Genomic DNA, 17,452 nt, shown 5'->3' on the forward strand with positions numbered 1-17,452 from the left:
TGTCCCCCTACCCCCAATCCACCTTCTGCCCCCATACCCTGTGTGTCCCCATCTGTCCCCACATCCGTGTGTGTCCCTTTGCCCCGGTCCTCCCTGTTACCCCACACCCATGCGTGTCCCCTGCCCCAATCCCCGTGCCCCACACCTCCACATGTCCTCCTGCCCCAATCCCCATCTGCCCCCCACATCCTTGCATGTCCCTCAGCCCCAATCCCTCCTTGACTGCCCCTACATCCTTGCATGTCCCCTGACCCCGGTCCTCCCTGTGACCCCCACATCCCTGTGTGTCCATCTGTCCCTGTCCTTCCTGTGACCCCATGTGTTCCCCACTCCTACATCTCCTCACTGTGTCCCCCTGCCCCCACATCTCCCACACACACTCCAGTGTTCCCCGGTCTCATCTCATCTCCTGAGTGACCCCTTCCTTGGATCTGCATCCTCTCCTTGTAGATCCCCATCCCCCAGCTCTCCCTAAATCTCTATCCACTTCATCTCAATCCCTTCAGTGTTTCTATCCTAACACCATATCCCCTTATTGTATCCCTCTCCACACACAACCTTCCAACCTCTCCTCCCATGACAGAAGGCCTTCAATCTGTGTTCATCCTCCCCATAAATCTCCTCAGCATACCCTCCCTAAAGCCCTTTGATGTCCCATTCCCCCAACAAGTCTCCTCAATCTCTCCTTCCCTCATTAAAGCCCCACATCTCTGTTTTCCATACACATTCCCCCATCTCTCCTTTCCTACTTTTCCCAGTCTCGCCTTGCCTACAGTAGAGAAATAATCAATTCTGAATCAACTGAACTATTTTTTTTAATATTTATTTATTTAGGAAGCTTTAACAAGTTTACAAATCCTTGCCATATAAATGAGAGAAACAAAACAAACATTACAACAGTTAACTTTTGTTTAAAGAGACATTATGTAGGAATATAGTCATCAGATCTTTCTATTTAACAGGGTATTAAAGAGTGAGCATCATTATGACACCTATAATATGTTGTTTCTAATGATTTTATTAAATAGAGTGAAGTCCCTATAGAAACATATTTAACAGACCAGGCATAAACATTATCAAATGTTAATATTTAAAAAAAAATGGACAGGTGTGCTGGGGTTTTCTGCTGGGGTTTTTTGCAGGTGAATGTACTTTGAGTACTCAATAAAAGTTAACCAGATATCTAAGTTTATTTAACAATAAAACATAGAATTAAGTGATATCAAGTATAAGGAATAAAGATAAAAAAGGTTGCAAGCAAACAAAAACTAAAACTATACTTCTAGGACTAAAACTTAATTTCAGCAAGGTACAATCTTTGCCTAAGCAGGTTTCTCACCGAACTCAGTTCCCGGAGACTGTAGCCCTCTTAGCTGAAGGATCCAAAATTCTGTGATTTCAAGAGCTCTGGTGCCATTAGTCCCCCGAGTGATGGATAACGCAAATGTCTTTTGCCCCCCTTTTGTCACCCTAAAGTACTTCTCTGTTTCAAGAGCCAGGGAGGCTTCCTGCTGTTCTTCCCATCCTAAGGACTTCATATGTAAATTGGGCTTCCATTGTTTTGATTCCACACGGTTTAATTTATATTGGAGACAGATAGCTAGCTGCCTTCCCTCCTGTCTGGGAGAAAGCCTGTTTCTTTCTGTGTTTGATCACAGACTTTAAAAGCATAATGTCATAAGTATCCATAATTCCTCAGATAGTGTTAATGCATACATTTCACAAAGACATTAATCACCAGGGGTCATAGGCTTCCATAGAAGACCTTACTTGATACACTTTGGTAATACAGTAATATTGTATACAATCAGTTGATTTAATTGCTTATCACTGGAGATTCAGACTTCCTGTCTTTATAGCTGAGGCAACCTTTGAAATGTATTCTTTGAATAGTAAGTGCAGACCAAGGGCTTGTTTACAGTGGCACTTTACAGCGCTGCAACTTTCTCGCTCAGGGGTGTGAAAAACCACCCCCCTGAGCGCAGCAAGTTGCAGCGCTGTAAAGCACCAGTGTAGACAGTGCACCAGCGCCGGGAGCTATGCCCCTCATGGAGGTGGCTTTTTAGAGCGCTGGGAGAGCTCTCTCCCAGTGCTGCTCCACGACCACACAAGGCACATTAAAGTGCTGCCGTGTAGACTAGCCACAAGTTTCTGTTTCCTTGCGCAGATGCCACACTGGCTTCCCACAGTTAATTGACCCTGCTTCAAGAAGCATGAAGATTACTCAGGGGTGCAGGCTCCATCCTCCATTGAGATTAGGTATTTATCTTTTCCCACTTGCTCTTTGATGGCTTTTTTTTTTTTTTAACCTTGCAAGTAAATGTTCTCTTCTTTGTCTTTGGTCACACCTTGCCTCATTTACACTAGAGACATTTTCAAGCATATGGAGCCACATTCCTTTGTCGGGAACAGGCATGGCTAGGACACTATTTACCAAATACATTTAAGAACACATTTGTAGCACATATCTATAACTCTTCGTATGCACCCCCTTACATACACCATGTAATGATTTTCAAGACCAGCCTATTACCAATTTGTATATGATATTTTACATGATGCCTTTTAGATACAGATTGTAACAACAGTGTGTTAGGTGTAGTGAGTATGTCAGGCCTGACAAGAGTTGCTGACACAGAGTAGTGAACCACCAATGCATCTCTGTGTTGCTGCAGTGTAATCCCACGTACAAGTCTACTTAGTGTGATCTTGAGAGAGCCTGAAATAACTTTTGAGACCCATAAGACATCACACTGCAGATATTATTATGTCGGATTACAAATGCAAATATGAAATCATGACACACGAGTTTGCCCCATTGGTCAAGCTCCCTTTTAAGTGGAAATCCTACTGACAAATTGTATCACGTCCTGATGCAATATTCTACCTGAACAAAATGCATGAGTTTTTAAACATCCTGCAGGCTAGTTCACAAACAATCAGCACAATTGCATGAAATCCAGGAAGGCTGGAGCAGGCCAAAGCTCTCATTTTGGTCATTGACATTTAAGCCACTAAAGTTTACTGAAGTTTCCCCTGTACCTGCAATCCTTTTAACAACATTTTTTTCTGTTTAAAAATACCTTACTGATGTTTTATAGAATAAAATGTTTCAAAGTATATTTTAAAAATTAGAATACAACATCAGAGGATAATGGAATCAAAATGTGGGGGGGATGTATAGGCACATGGAGGGGATGTGAAAGGAGTGTAGGACAGAGAACATTTAAGCATATATAGTTTGCAGGATTAAGGCAATCCTCAATCAACATTTTTTAGGTGTTTTTATTATGTTGGCATAGCTGGGGAGTTGCTTCGGTGAGAGGAGCATTTCAGTGTTAAACTGTGTAGTGTAGACAAGGCTTTAGCAAAAAACCACATCCCTGAGTGCTGCACGTTTCAGCGCTGTAAAGTGGCAGTGTAGACAGTGCACCAGCGCTGGGAGCTACTCCCCTCGTGGAGGTGAGGTTTTTTACAACACTGGGAGACCCAGCGCTGGTGCCGCGACTACACAGCCACATTAAAGCGCTGCCGCGGCACCACTTTAACATACCCTAAGACATACCCTAAGTCTTAAAAGCATCAGATGTAGGGCCCCATCCTGCAACAGTCAAAGTCAATAGACTACTAATCTATGGAAGGTATTATAGAGTCAGACTTTGATTTACAAAATTCTTTCATAGCAGCTGTGTGGCTGAGAAAGCTGTATCCCATTTTCAGGTACTTAAATATTAGTCCTTGATGAGATGGGATCTAGGGTTCAGATTCTCAAAGGGGCCCGTGATGGGGTTTCCAAGCCCCATGCTAAGGCCGAGGCAGCTGTTTTCTTCATTTGTTGCCCCACTTAATCGATTCCTAGGTCCAGTGGTTCTTCTCCCTTAATTGACTTCGGCCACATACCTGTCGCTTTCTGGTGCTAGAATAAATTAAGGTGGTGTAAATCCATATCCAGCTACAAAATGGAAAGTGGACTAGCCAAAAACTAATAGGCAACTAAGCATAGCCTATTGCTGACTAATCCCTTTTGTTTAATTTGATTCTAGGATTCTTCTGGGAGTACCAGTAAACTAGGGCATATTAGGAATTGACACCACATTAATAATTATACAGTACTTTGCATTTCTCTAGTGCCTCTATCTGAGAATCTCAAAGTGCTTTGCACACACTAATAATTAAATCTTCACAACTGCTGAAAGGGAAATTTATTTTTTCCCCTCAGCAATAATATGCTGTAAAATTATATGTAGTACAATATAAATAAATTTCCATTTAACAGCCTGTAAAATGTGTTAATATGTTTTGCAATGTCTTGTTTCTTCACCATGTGGTATTCTGTGAAAAAGAAAAAGAAAAACAGCATCATTCTCATTCTATAAAAGAAATATATAAACTATAAGATATTTGATTCTCCTCTGCCTTATACCAGTGTAAAGCAAGAGTAACACTACTGAGGTCAATGGAGTTACACCAGCACAGAACTGGAATAATAGAAGAATCAGGCCCATAGCCTTCTTGAGAGCCTGTTGTATTTATTAAGCCTGAAGCCTCCAGCCTCACTCAAGCAAAATTCCCTAGGTCTTGTCTAAGAAGACTGCACTCATTTAACTACATTGTCTTAAATTGGTACAACTTTTCTTTAGACAAGGCCATAGATTCCCTAAGGGCCCACTGAAATTACCTGTACATCACAGTATGCCAGTTTCCTTCCTCTGCCACCTTTGTTGACTTTGAATTTGTTTATATATCTCATAGGCCAGGCTGAGAACAAGACTCCTCATTGGGTGGGTTCCCACTAGATCTGTAGGAACTTACTGAAATAAGAAGAACGAGGAGTACTTGTGGCACCTTAGAGACTAACAAATTTATTTGAGCATAAGCTTTCGTGGGCTAAAACCCACTTCATCGGATGCATGCAGTGGAAGATACAGTAGGAAAACATATACACAGAGAACATGAAAAATGGGTGCTGCCATACCAACTGTGATGAGGGTAATTAATTAGGGTGAGCTATTATCATCAGAAGAAAAAAAAACTTTTGTAGTGATAATCAGGATGACCCATTTCCAACCCTTGACAACAAACGAGCCTCTGATACTGTGTCACAAAGGTCAACCAAGCTAATGTCACAACACACCTGGTGGCTGAACTTTGTGACTTTGTCCTCACCCACAACTATTTCACATTTGGGGACAATGTATACCTTCAAGTCAGTGGCACTGCTACGGGCCCACAGTATGCCAACATTTTTATGGCTGACTTAGAAATACTCACCAGCAACCACATACCACACAACAAAAACACTAACCCAGGAACTTATCCTTGCAACAAAGCCCGTTGTCAACTCTGTCCACATATCTATTCAGGGGACACCATCATAGGACCTAATCACATCAGCCACACTATCAGAGGCTTGTTCACCTGCACATCTACCAATGTGATATATGCCATCATGTGCCAGCAATGCCCCTCTGCCATGTACATTGGCCAAACCGGACAGTCTCTACGTAAAAGAATAAATGGACACAAATCAGACATCAAGAATTATAACATTCAAAAACCAGTCGGAGAACACTTCAACCTCGCTGGTCACTCAATTACAGATCTCAAAGTCGCAATACTCCAACAAAAAAACTTCAAAAACAGACTCCAATGAGAAACTGCAGAATTGGAATTAATTTGCAAACTAGATACCATTAAATTAGGTTTGAATAAAGACTGGGAGTGGATGGGTCATTACACAAAGTAAAACTGTTTTCCCATGCCAATTTTTCCCCCTGTTATTCACACCTTGTCAAGGGTTGGAAATGGGTCATCCTGATTATCACTACAAACATTTTTTCCTTCTGCTGATTATAGCTCACCTAATAGCTCACCTTAATTAATTACCCTCATTACAGTTGGTATGGCAACACCCATTTTTTCATGTTCTCTGTGTATATATATATTCCTACTGTATTTTCCACTACATGCATTCAATATGAAGTGGGCTGTAGCCCACGAAAGCTTATGCTCAAATAAATTTGTTAGTCTCTAAGGTGCCACAAGAACTCCTCATTCTTTTTGCTGATACAGACTAACATGGCTACCACTCCGAAACTTGATTACTGAAATAAGTGACTCAAGATGCTACGAGTATGGAAATCCTTGCCCACTGTTTTGATTTGACTAATGACACTGGGCTGTCTATTGCTCCTTTGTACCAGGTTTGGAGCCAGACTGGACAAGAATTCAAATATGTGGCCCTGTAGTGACTTGCCCAACAAATACTAAGCTGTATTTTGAAGTGTGTAGTCACACTAGCGTAACTCAATGAGCTCACTGTACTTTTACAACAGTGTAAGTTAGAGGAAAATCCAACCCCTTGACTGCATCATCCTATTTCTCAAGTCCCCCCTCCGCAAGTTTTGAAGCAATGTACATTGGAGATTTAGCCAGTAAGCTCCCAACATTAGCCCTGTGACTCCTAATAAAGTTCAAGTCCAGAGCATCCCTTTGTGAACATTCAGGTGTCAGTCACACTTTGGTTTGTAGGGAACTAGCTTTGTGCTCACATTGCTGAGATTAGGAACCCTGAATGCCAGTGTTGTCACACATCCATGTGAACAGCAGGATAAACATATAGCTCCAAATTTTAAAGAAACACCATCAAGGAATATTTTACATAAACACACACATGTGTAATTCTTTCTTACACCTACAGGCCACAGTGTGCCAGGCACTGCGGATATGTGTATACTGCACCCTAACCTGGGGCTCTGACCTGGTTTGAGCCCAAGCCCCACATCCCTCCACACACAAATCAGTCTGACTCAGGTCAGCAAGTACTCAGGACCCAGGTCGCAGGACTCTAGTTGGAGAGTGGGTCAGAGCCCAAGTCTTGCTGTGACTTGGGTCCAAACCCTGTCATTTTGCAGTGTGGGTGCAGCTCAAGCGGCAAACTTGAGTCAGAATGTCTGCCTATTGCAGTATGGAGGCATTAGCCTGGCTGTGGGATCCAGGTCCAGCAATTGTAAATGCAGACTTACAACGCAGTGTGGACCCTCAAGCACAGATTTGGAAACAACAAGACCACAAGCCTGGGTACTATATGTAACAGGGGGGAATGGTCCCGCTATTGTGGGGGATTTTCCTGGCTTATACACTACCCCAGTGAAATGGGCTAGCGAAAGGATCTGAGTCCTCACTCCCATTTCCTTTACCCAGAGGCCTGCCTGACCTCGGGGGCTCCCCTTCCACTTTCCTGTATGGCAGAGTCCTCCCAACCCAAACAAGGCTGGGCATAGGCACCAACTTCCCCTCTGCTCGGTGGGTGCTCAACCCCTCCCCCGTCCCCACCCTTGCACCACCTCTTCCCGCCTCTGCACCGCCCTCACCTGACCCCCATTCTAGTGGGGGCTAGGGTGTTCCCCCTCCAGGTGCTCTCTCTGCACTGGCTGCTTCCCTGACCCACTAATCATTACATGCAATTCAAAGCAAATACAATTTATTAAACAGCAATCAATTAAAAAAAGAATAAGGAAAAAATGAAAAAGGTGAAAGGAAAACACATAACCCCGCTCTGTGGCACGGGGACATCACAACCAGCGTCTCTGGAATGTCAGGGAAGTTCAGTCTGTTCCTCACAATTCCCAGACCTCTTTCTCAGGCCCTGGCTGTGCTGCAGGGATGCTGCGGGTCAGACCCTTGTTCTGGTGGTGCCCACATGCCCTCAGGCTTTAGATGGCAGGATCCTTCTTCCCAGTGTCGCCCTCACTCCGTCGGGGTTATGATCCCCCTCCAAGTGTGGCCTGCAGGGTCTCTTGGCTGGGGGTGTCTCCCTGCACCGGGCCCGCTGCCCAGGGTCCCCCGTTGCTCTCGCCAGCTGCTCACCACACCCGGCTCTGGACTGCTCCAGCTGCACTCTGCCTCAGCTCCAGCTCCACTCTGCCTCAAGCTCTCTGGGCTGCTTTTCTGGCCTCTCTGGCTATGGCTGATGCAGCTCTCCTCCAAGCACAGGATCTGCTCTTCTGTGGGCTACTTCTGTGACTCTGCTGCCAGCATTGACCTGCTTCCTGGGCTGCTTTTCTGGCCCCTCTGGCTGGCACAGCTCTGCTCCCCAGCTCAGCTTGGGCCCCTTCCTTCTCCTTAGCTCTGCCCCACTCTGTCTGACCCAGGCAATTCCAGCTCACACAGAGGATGGGACCCCTCCTGACTCCCTGATTAGCCTGCCCGCCCTGTCAATCAGGCTGACCTGGAGCATAGGCACGAACTTTCCCCGGCACTGGTGGGTGCTCACGCCCCCCTGCCCCTGGCCCTGCCCTGACTCCACCCTTTCCCCGCCCCTGCCCTGCCCCCATTCCAACCCCTTCCCCAAAGTTCCCACCCCATCTTCTCCCCCTCCCTGCCCCTATTGGACCCCTTCCCCAAAGCCCTGCCCCAGCCTCGCGTCTTCCCCAAGTGCACAGTGTTCCCCCTCCTCTCTCCTCCCTCCCAGCAGCACTTGCTGCACGAATCAGCTGTTTCATGGCGCAAGCGCTGGGAGCCAGGGGGAAAAAGTGGGCATGCGGGAGAGGAGGCGGAGGCAGAACGGAGATGGAGCTGAGCTGGGGTGGGGTGGGGGGGTGGGGAGCTGTGGGTGGTTGCTGAGCACCCACCAATAGGAGTCAGCGCCTATGACCTGGAACATTGGCCTCTCCCCATTGTTCCTGGGGACTGTCAGTCTCAGGGTCCTGATTTCTCATCGACCCTTCTGCTTTCTTTTGGTACTGGGAGCTAGCCAACCAAAACACCCCCACAAGTTTTAGTAAGGGGACAACAGTCCCCTTACATATAGACACACGTTTGCAATGGAGTGTAGAGAAACCCTATATCAACATACAAGTAGAATGTTCAGGGTGATGTTAGGTTCACAGTATGTTAGACATTTCCTTCTCCTCCCTCTTCCCCTCAGTCCAAACCTGCTCCATCCACTCTCTGTACCTGATGATGGAGATTCAAACTCTTAGCTGTCCTACAGCCCCTTTGCACCAGCCACCTCTGCAGTCACCCCCAGCACAGGGGCAGGGCCGAAGAGGGAACAGCCATTTTGCTGGGGGATCCTGCAGAGGTGGGTGGCAACTGGCCCACTGACCCTGAATCTACACTGCCAAGGGTGGGATGAGGTGAGGCTGGCTCATTCCTACACTGATGATTGTGCACCTTGCAGTGGTCTATAGGGGACACTGAAGCTGGGGTGCAGGTTCTGACACCACTGCAGAGATGATTAGCCAGTTAGATGATGGCTTTGTTAGTGAAAGTGTCTAAAAGTTAGGGGCTTGCTGTGATGGGGGCACAAGCCTACATGCTTCACCTACCCCCTGCAGTCACTTCCCTCCTGCTTCTTGCCCTCTCCCTCCCCTTCCCTGTAGAGCTATAGAACAGGGGAGGTACATGAGCCTGCCTCTGTTCGGGCTCCCAGGGCTGGGGCCCACTTTGCCTGAACTGACACTTTCAGTCACTGGCAGCTCTGTGTTGTAGGGTTGGTCATGCTACAGCATCACAATAAAATGTCAGGAGTTAGGATGCTGCACCAAGAATCCCCCTCCCCCTTGTTTCCATCTGCTGAAAGTGAAGAGAATGGATTCCAGAAGCTCTGGTTCGTTTGCTGAGCACTCCCTGCACAGCCTTGTGTGACTTGAGCTCAGGCCCGGTTATGGATTCCATGAAAGCCACATGCAAGGTACAGAAGAGATATTGGGGCGCTAGACCAATGGGCTGAGTTTTAAAGGGAGAACTGTCTGCTTCTTAGGGCCCAAATAAAGCAAGATCCCTAGAGAAGGCTGTACAGATTGAATAACATTGCCCAAGGCCTTCAAAATGCTGTTATTCTCAGTTTGCTCAGGAATCAAATAATATTCAAGTATTTAAAAATTAGATTAGACTTAGGTGGCATTAAGCATCCTCCTTGATGATGCAAGTATTCACCTGCCCTATGTAGTGATGATTTATTGTTCCTAGTTTAAGAAGCTTAGCAGTATTGTCTTTTAAGTGGAAGAAAGTGGTAAAGATTTGATTTTAAATTGTGGATTAAATAGAAATATTTTAATACAAGCACTAACGTGGCTCTCCAGCATGCAGCTTCCTGGAAGAGAACCGTAAGTTAATTTTTCCTGTGCACAAGATGGGCAAGTTGCAGAGCCCCCTCCCCACCCCAAAAGAGGACATGGGGGAAGCTAATGATGCCATCAAACATGCCTCAGGGCAACAAAGCAAATGTGTAGTATCCCTATCAGGGAACAAAGCCATTGCTGCTAGGGAGGAAGCTTAGGGAACACATTGGAACCACTGGCAGTAACTGACCCAAGGTGAGAACCTGTGCATTTACCATGTAGCCATTTTAGGCTGTTCTTCATTGAAGAGTAACTGAGCTGTTACAAACTATTCTTTTCACCCTACGTACAGTAGGTCTGACTCGTCCCTCCACTCAGACCATAAGGTCTGAACATGCAGGGTGGATAATTTTCATTAACAATCATATTTTATATTTCTACAGCATCTTTCATTCCAAAGTATCTCAGAGTTATTCACAAATGCCCCTTCCGCTCTAATGCGGACCTTGCTACAGCTCTTCATACCTTCAGCCTCAGGCTAGATTACTGGAACCTGCTCCTGTTCAGGTTTCCTTTGAAACTGATCCAGAAGCTGCAGCACTTGTAGAATGCAGCTCTCTCTCTCTTCCTTGGTACTATATAGGAGCGAGAGGATCGATAATGTCCACTTGTCACACCCTGCATTACTTGCTGGTAAGAAAAAAATAAAAGGCCTTGTATATAATTCTAGGGTAGGACTTTAAGAATTTGCAGCCTATATAAGATATAAGATAATTAGTGAGGACAAACAGTGGCCATTTTGTGGCAGTTTGGGGGCCAGGTGCCAGATACTGCAGTGATGAGTGTGGTAAAAGAATCTATATGAAATAGAACAATATATAGAAGGTTTGGAGACTGACATCCCCTATTTATTCACAGCACAGTGCGATCTTCCCAAGTTCTGGCCCACCAATGGCTCTCTCGCCTCACCCTCACCAGAAGTCACCCTTTCCCCCGCCCACCCAGGAGGAGAGTTCAGTTTTGACCCTTGGTCTTTTTGATATGCCTAGCAAGCAATCCCCATGGCGTCAATTGTCCTGGTGGTTTTTGTGATCTGGGCACATGTCCAGTAGGAACTGAAACAAGAAACATATACACACCCAAATTTACTTAACACGGGCCGTCAAACAGTTACTAAAGTCACAACCAGCTTGGAGCAGATTGTAACCAAAGAAGTAGGTGTTAAATGCTCCGTAGCCCATGACTAGTCACCTGAGGCATGCCAAAAATCACAACTGCTGTCCATTCTAAGTGATACCTTGTTTTAAACAAACAGCAATCAAAGAAATAACCCATGTACATGAAATGGAGAATCCAAACTCTCTAATGCTTCTCTGTCACTGTTTCTTTCCCAAACTTATTTACTTAAAGAGACACTCTTAAGGCAGGCAGGCATACAATCTGGCCAATATTTTATTTTATAGGGCCAAATACTGCCTCCTCTTCTATTGCTGTGATGAGCCTAGATCAGGGGTTCTCAGGACAAATTTTTTCGTGGCCTCAGAATGCAGCCACCAACTCTTGCTGGTGGCCACTCTCACACTTTTTCCTAACATACTTAATTAGCTTTAGGAAAACCAAATAAATATGCACATATACATGGTCAAATAATTGTAATTTATTTATTGATAGCTAGTAAGTCTGTTGTGAAAAGTGATATTAACAAACATACACGTATCACTTTTCACAGCAGATTTACTCAGCCCCTGCAAGCCTGGGGACAAATTAAGCCGTGGATGGAGGGTTGGGGGAGGCAGTGTGGCCCAGGGGAGATGGGAGTTAGGGGCTGGAGGAGGTAGCAGGGAGCTGGAGCCTGAAGCTGTACTGCCAGAGCCCGAAGCCCCACGGCTGGAGGACGAGACGGAGCCTGAGGCTGTGTGGCCAAAGTCTGGGGCCTGCCATCGTGCAGCCAGAGCCTGGGGCTGGAGCCCGAAGGCCCATGTCCAGAGCCTGCTGCCCCACCAGCCCTGGGCTAAAGCCCAAAGCCTGAGCCCCACTGCCCCTGAGAAGGCAGGGAACTCACTGGCTGCCTGCTCCTACAGCATTGTGCCACAGATGACTCCAGAGGGAAGCAGGGCCCAATCCCTACTGGTAGCCCCAACAACCAACTCCAAGGCAGTGCATCCAGGAGCAACAGGGAGGGCGAGGAGGCACTATTCCCCCTCTCCCCTCCCTCCAATCACAGCCCAGGAGGCTGTGGCCGCAAGAAAAGCCCCTGATGGCCTCATGCGGCCACGGTGACCACATTTGAGAAACACTGGCCTAGATCCAGCAGAGCCAGTATGATTCTGCTGCAGAAAGTGCAGATACAATTTATACTCCTGGGGGAATTCTGCACCACTGCACATGCACAGAATTCATGTCCACTCCACAGATTTTTTTTCTCTGCAGAATATCGATTCTACTGGAGAGTCACTACAGTCACACCTTTCGCCCGCCAAGGGCTGCTGTGGCACCAGAAAAAAGGGCAGCAGCCAGAGAGGCTGAATTCCTCACAGCAGGGACAGGTGAGGAGGCACTGGACGGACAGACCGAGACACACAGGGCTACTGGGGGGAGTCACAGACTGGGGTTCAGAAGGGCTAGTGGAGGGAACAGACTGGGGCATGGGCTCAGGAGCTAAAGGGGTGACAGCATTGAGCCAGTGGCTGAATGGGAGGGGACTACAGGGCCACATGGGGATGGTGGTAGGGGGTGCAGGGACACGCATGGATCGGGGGGTGCAAGGACACACGGGGACGGGGCAGATATGCCTGACTGAATGGGAGAGGCTAGGGGTCAGCCAGGTTCTGCATGGGAGAGGCTCCCCAACTCCATAACAATTCCTCCCCCCGCAAAAAAACACCCTGTTCCATACTTCTCCCACTCACACTCAACAACCCTCCAGGTTCACTCCCAGGCTCCTTCCCTCTCCCTCAGCTCCTCCATTACCTCTGCCTCCTGCAAGCCTTTGCACTGCTTCTGAGGGGTATGGGAAAGACATTTCTGTATTGTAGTTTAAATGAACTACTCAAAGTTTTGTATTAATGTGCTTAGTAAGGAATCTATTTGTAAGAAAAAAATCAGCTTTTTTGGGGGGGGTCTATATTGTTAGAGACCTACTTGCTGACAGGTATTTTTAAATAAATTACCAACATAACTTAAACTGACGTGATTATATTGTGTTATGTAGACAGATAAAATATGCAGAATTTTAAAATGTACTCAGAATTTATTGATTTTTGGCACAGAATTCCCCCAGGAGTAAATTTAGTGACCCCCGGTGGTGTGCCAGTGAGATGGGCTCTTTGGGGGCTCCCTGCATTCTAGCACACAGAGTTGGGACAAGACTGTTGGGTCTATGACTATGCAGAACCATCAGCTCTTCTGACCCATTCAGGGGGAGTCCTGAGGCTTAAGTAATGATGATACAGCATTTCCCTGGTTCTGGGTGGAGGATAGCCATCTTCTCCCCCTACAAGAACTCTGATGCATAGTTCAGCCAATGGGACTGCACTCTGGGTTCCAAAAGGTGTCCCATTGTACTAGTAAATATTGGACAGGAATATGTCAGGAATGCTTGTATTTACATTAGGGATTTCTCAAGACTTTAAAGGGCAATTATAAGTTTAGCAGAGATAGAGGGAGTCTAATGGGCAGACAAGAGTTTAAATAGGCTGAGTGATAGCGTACAGAATCAGTCTGGAAGATGGAGGGAGGTGGGAGAAGGGGGTTGTGAAATATTAGCTGGGTACAGAGCAACAGAAATGATAAAAGATTCAGAAAGCATGACCTATGAGGAAAGGTTAAAAAAACTGGGCATGTTTAGTATTGAGAAAGGAAGACTGGGGGTGGGTGGGCTTGATAACAGTCTTCAAATACATTAAGCGTTGTGATAAGGAGAAGAGGGATCTATTGTTCTCCATGTCCACTGAAGGCAGGACAAGAAGTAATGGGTTTAATTTGCAGCAAGGGAGATTTAGGTTAGATATCAGGGGAAAAAATTCTAACTATAAGGATAATTGAGCACTGGAATAGGCTTCCCAGGGAAGTTGTGAAACCCCATCACTGGAGGATTTTAACAGGCTAGACAACTACCAGTCAGGGTGGTCTAGGTTTACTTGGTCCTGCCTCAGAGCAAGGGGATGCAGTTGATCAGTGCTTCTCAAAGCCGGTCCGCTGCTTGTTCAGGGAGAGCCCCTGGTGGCCCAGGCTAGTTTATTTACCTGCCATGTTGGCAGGTTCGGCCGATCGCAGGCTCCCACTGGCCGTGGTTCGCCACTCTAGGCCAATGGGGGCTGCGGGAAGCGGCACGGGCTGAGGGATGTGCTGGCCCCCCATTCCTGCAGCCCCTATTGGCCTGGAGCGGCGATTGGCCAAACCTGCGGACACGGCAGGTAAACAAACCAGTCCGGACCGCCAGGGGCTTTCCCTGAACAAGCAGCGGACCGGCTTTGAGAAGCACTGCAGTAGATGACCTCTTCAGTTCCCTTCCAACCCTACGTTTCTACGATTCTATTAATATAAACCTGTCTAAAGAAGCCACAGGAATAAACTGATTTTGAAAGTGCTTTTCATATCAATATAGTCTAATAGCATAAAATGGAAGTGCTGAAATACTGCAGCAGCAGCCACTCGCTACAAACACAGATGGATAGTGGAGATAGATCAGAAGAGCTAAGATGTTAGGCAGAGAGTGGTCATTGACACCACTTCCTCCATAAGCATAACTGTGGATCCAGACTGTGCTCCCCACATTTAATTCATAGCATGCAAAAGCAGGGCATTCAGGCAGAGCTCTAGAATCAGGTTGTAATAAGAAGGCTGGGCTAAATTCATCCCTTAGGTGAATTCACTGGGGCCCATAGAATTAGACTGGGGTGAATTTGACCCAGTGAGCATAGGGAAAGAAACCTGTTGGATCTGACCAGAGTCTAAGATTTATAAGAGTGTCCTGGATCTTGAAGATAAGATAGGAGAGGTCAGTACAGGGTTACTTATACTGAAACTTTGCACCGATCCCATCATAGGTACACAGCATTCCTGTAACATATCTACTCTGCTTCACTCAGCTTTGGAAACAAATAAAGCACTCAGTGCATGTGTCCCACTCCTCGCTCATGTAACACCAACATGGGTAACACGTACACACACACAGGCCTTGTCTTCACTGCTGGAAAAGGTGGGTATTTTTTTTTTTACCTTGGAGTAACTAACACAGGAGTTATTCTGAGGCAAAAAGCACAGTGAAGACAAAGCATCATAGTTTTACTGTGAAGTAAACTAGGTGAGGTCGGCAATAGGCGGGGGTATAATATGGCCTTGCTTAGTTTTACCACAAGGTAAACTAAAGTGCCTTGTCTTCACTGTGTTTTTACTCAGGATAGCTCATCCACATTATTTATTCTGAGGTAAAAAATACGCCTTTTCTAGCAGCGAAGACAAGGCCATAAATGCACATGTCAGACCCAGCACTGCTTCCTGGAGCCCCCAGGACATTATTCTAAATACAATCGCAGGTCAGTGATAGAAACTTGCAACTAACATCACTGAAAAAATTAGTTGAGGGGCTATGCTTTTACTTATGCTGTAGGACCCCCAAACGACATACCCTAAATCATTATTCCCCATAAGCTGCCTTCCAGCTGACCATCCAAAAATCTCCCTGACCTGCCCACATTTGCACTCCTTTGGCTTTAATAGTGAGAGTCCAATCCTGCAGTTCCTATTCTGATCACAAAGGAAGTGTTGCCTGCTTAGAAACAAGATGACAAGGCCTTTAGACAGGGGCTGTTTCTTAAATCCATGTTCCTTTTTCCAGGACTTGGAGAGACACTATTCATTTTTCTTGAAATTCCTTTCATTTCTTTTTAAGCACTCCATGGAAAAAAAATCACTTATTAACTTGGCATTAGTGCTGAAGTGATACAATGACTCGCCAAATATGTGGTTACAAGGACTGTGAAATTGGGTTTTAGAGGAATTTGGAAGTGGACCCTACCTCAGAGTTAAATTGTCCTCTATAAGTACATTTAAAAGTGGATGGAAAAAACAGCTAATTGATCCCATCTTTCTACTTTTACCAATGAGTTAAACTTGCAAGTTATAGGCCTGTTCCAAAGCCCATTTTAGTCAATGGAAAGGGTCCCTTTGGCTTTGTATCAGATTCAGGACCCATAAAAGTATCTGCATAAAATATGCCCTGTGGAGTCTCTGACCCACAAGTTACTCAAAGCAGCTGTGGTTGAGGTGGGAGGGAAGCACAGGCTCAAGAGGAAATAAAGGGCGCGCTTTATGAGATAGGAAGCGTCAGACAGGAAAATGAAAGCTCTCAAGAGGCAGCAATAACAAACCTCATTTCTTAAACCCTTTAGCTGCAGTCAACTCCCTGGAGCTGCAATAACCTCCTTTTTCTTAGAGTTACTGCTGGTCAATTTGCCTCTCCTTGACCAGAGCAAGAGTAGTTTGTGGCTTAATCTTCAGACATGCTGAGCACCCACAACCTCCTGTGCACTGAATGGAAATTGCAAGTGCTCCAGATCTCTGAAAAAATCAGGCCATTAAAGCAGAGTCGTCTAGTGTAGTGGTGGGCAACCTGTGGCCCGTCAGGGTAATCTGCTTCCCGCAGCTCCCATTGGCCGGGAACCAGGGCCGGCTCCAGGGTTTTTGCTCCCCCAAGAGGGAAAAAAAAAAAAAAGCTGCGATAGCAATTGGCGCCTGCTCCACCGCGCCACTTTCTTCTTTGGCAGCAATTCGGTGGCTGGTCTTTCCCTCCGAGAGGGACCGAGGGACCTGCCGCCGAATTGCCGCCGAAGAGCCCGACGTGCCACCCCTTCTCCTTGGCCACCCCAAGCACCTGCTTGCTGCGCTGGTGCCTGGAGCCGGCCCTGCCAGGAACTTTGAACCATGGCCACTGGGAGCTGTGGGCAGCCGTGCAAATGTAAACAAATGGTCTGGCAGCCTGCCAGCGGATTATCCTGGTGGGCCGCATGCAGGCCACGGGCTGCAGGTTGCCTACCACTGCTCTAGTGGATATGTGACAGGAACCAGGTCTTTTGAGTTCTATGGGCCCTATCATGAACTGGCTGTGAGATCTCTTCTTACCTCTCTATGCGTCACTTTCCCCATCTATAAAATGAGCATGATAATGCTGAGCTATTTCACTGGGGAGGATTAATTAATTAAAGGGGACACTGTCAGGTTAGTTTAGAGCCACATTTAAGTTTTATAAATAACATGTTAATGAAAAAATAATAATAAAAATACATAAAAAGAGAGAGAGAGAATTGTTTCCATTATTTATGTCAATGCAAATGGTTTATTTTTAAAGGCAAAAAATTCCCTTGCAGTTTTGTAATCCAAGCATT

This window comes from Mauremys reevesii, linkage group 9 (assembly GCF_016161935.1).
Source record: "Mauremys reevesii isolate NIE-2019 linkage group 9, ASM1616193v1, whole genome shotgun sequence".
Classification (NCBI taxonomy): domain Eukaryota; kingdom Metazoa; phylum Chordata; order Testudines; family Geoemydidae; genus Mauremys; species Mauremys reevesii.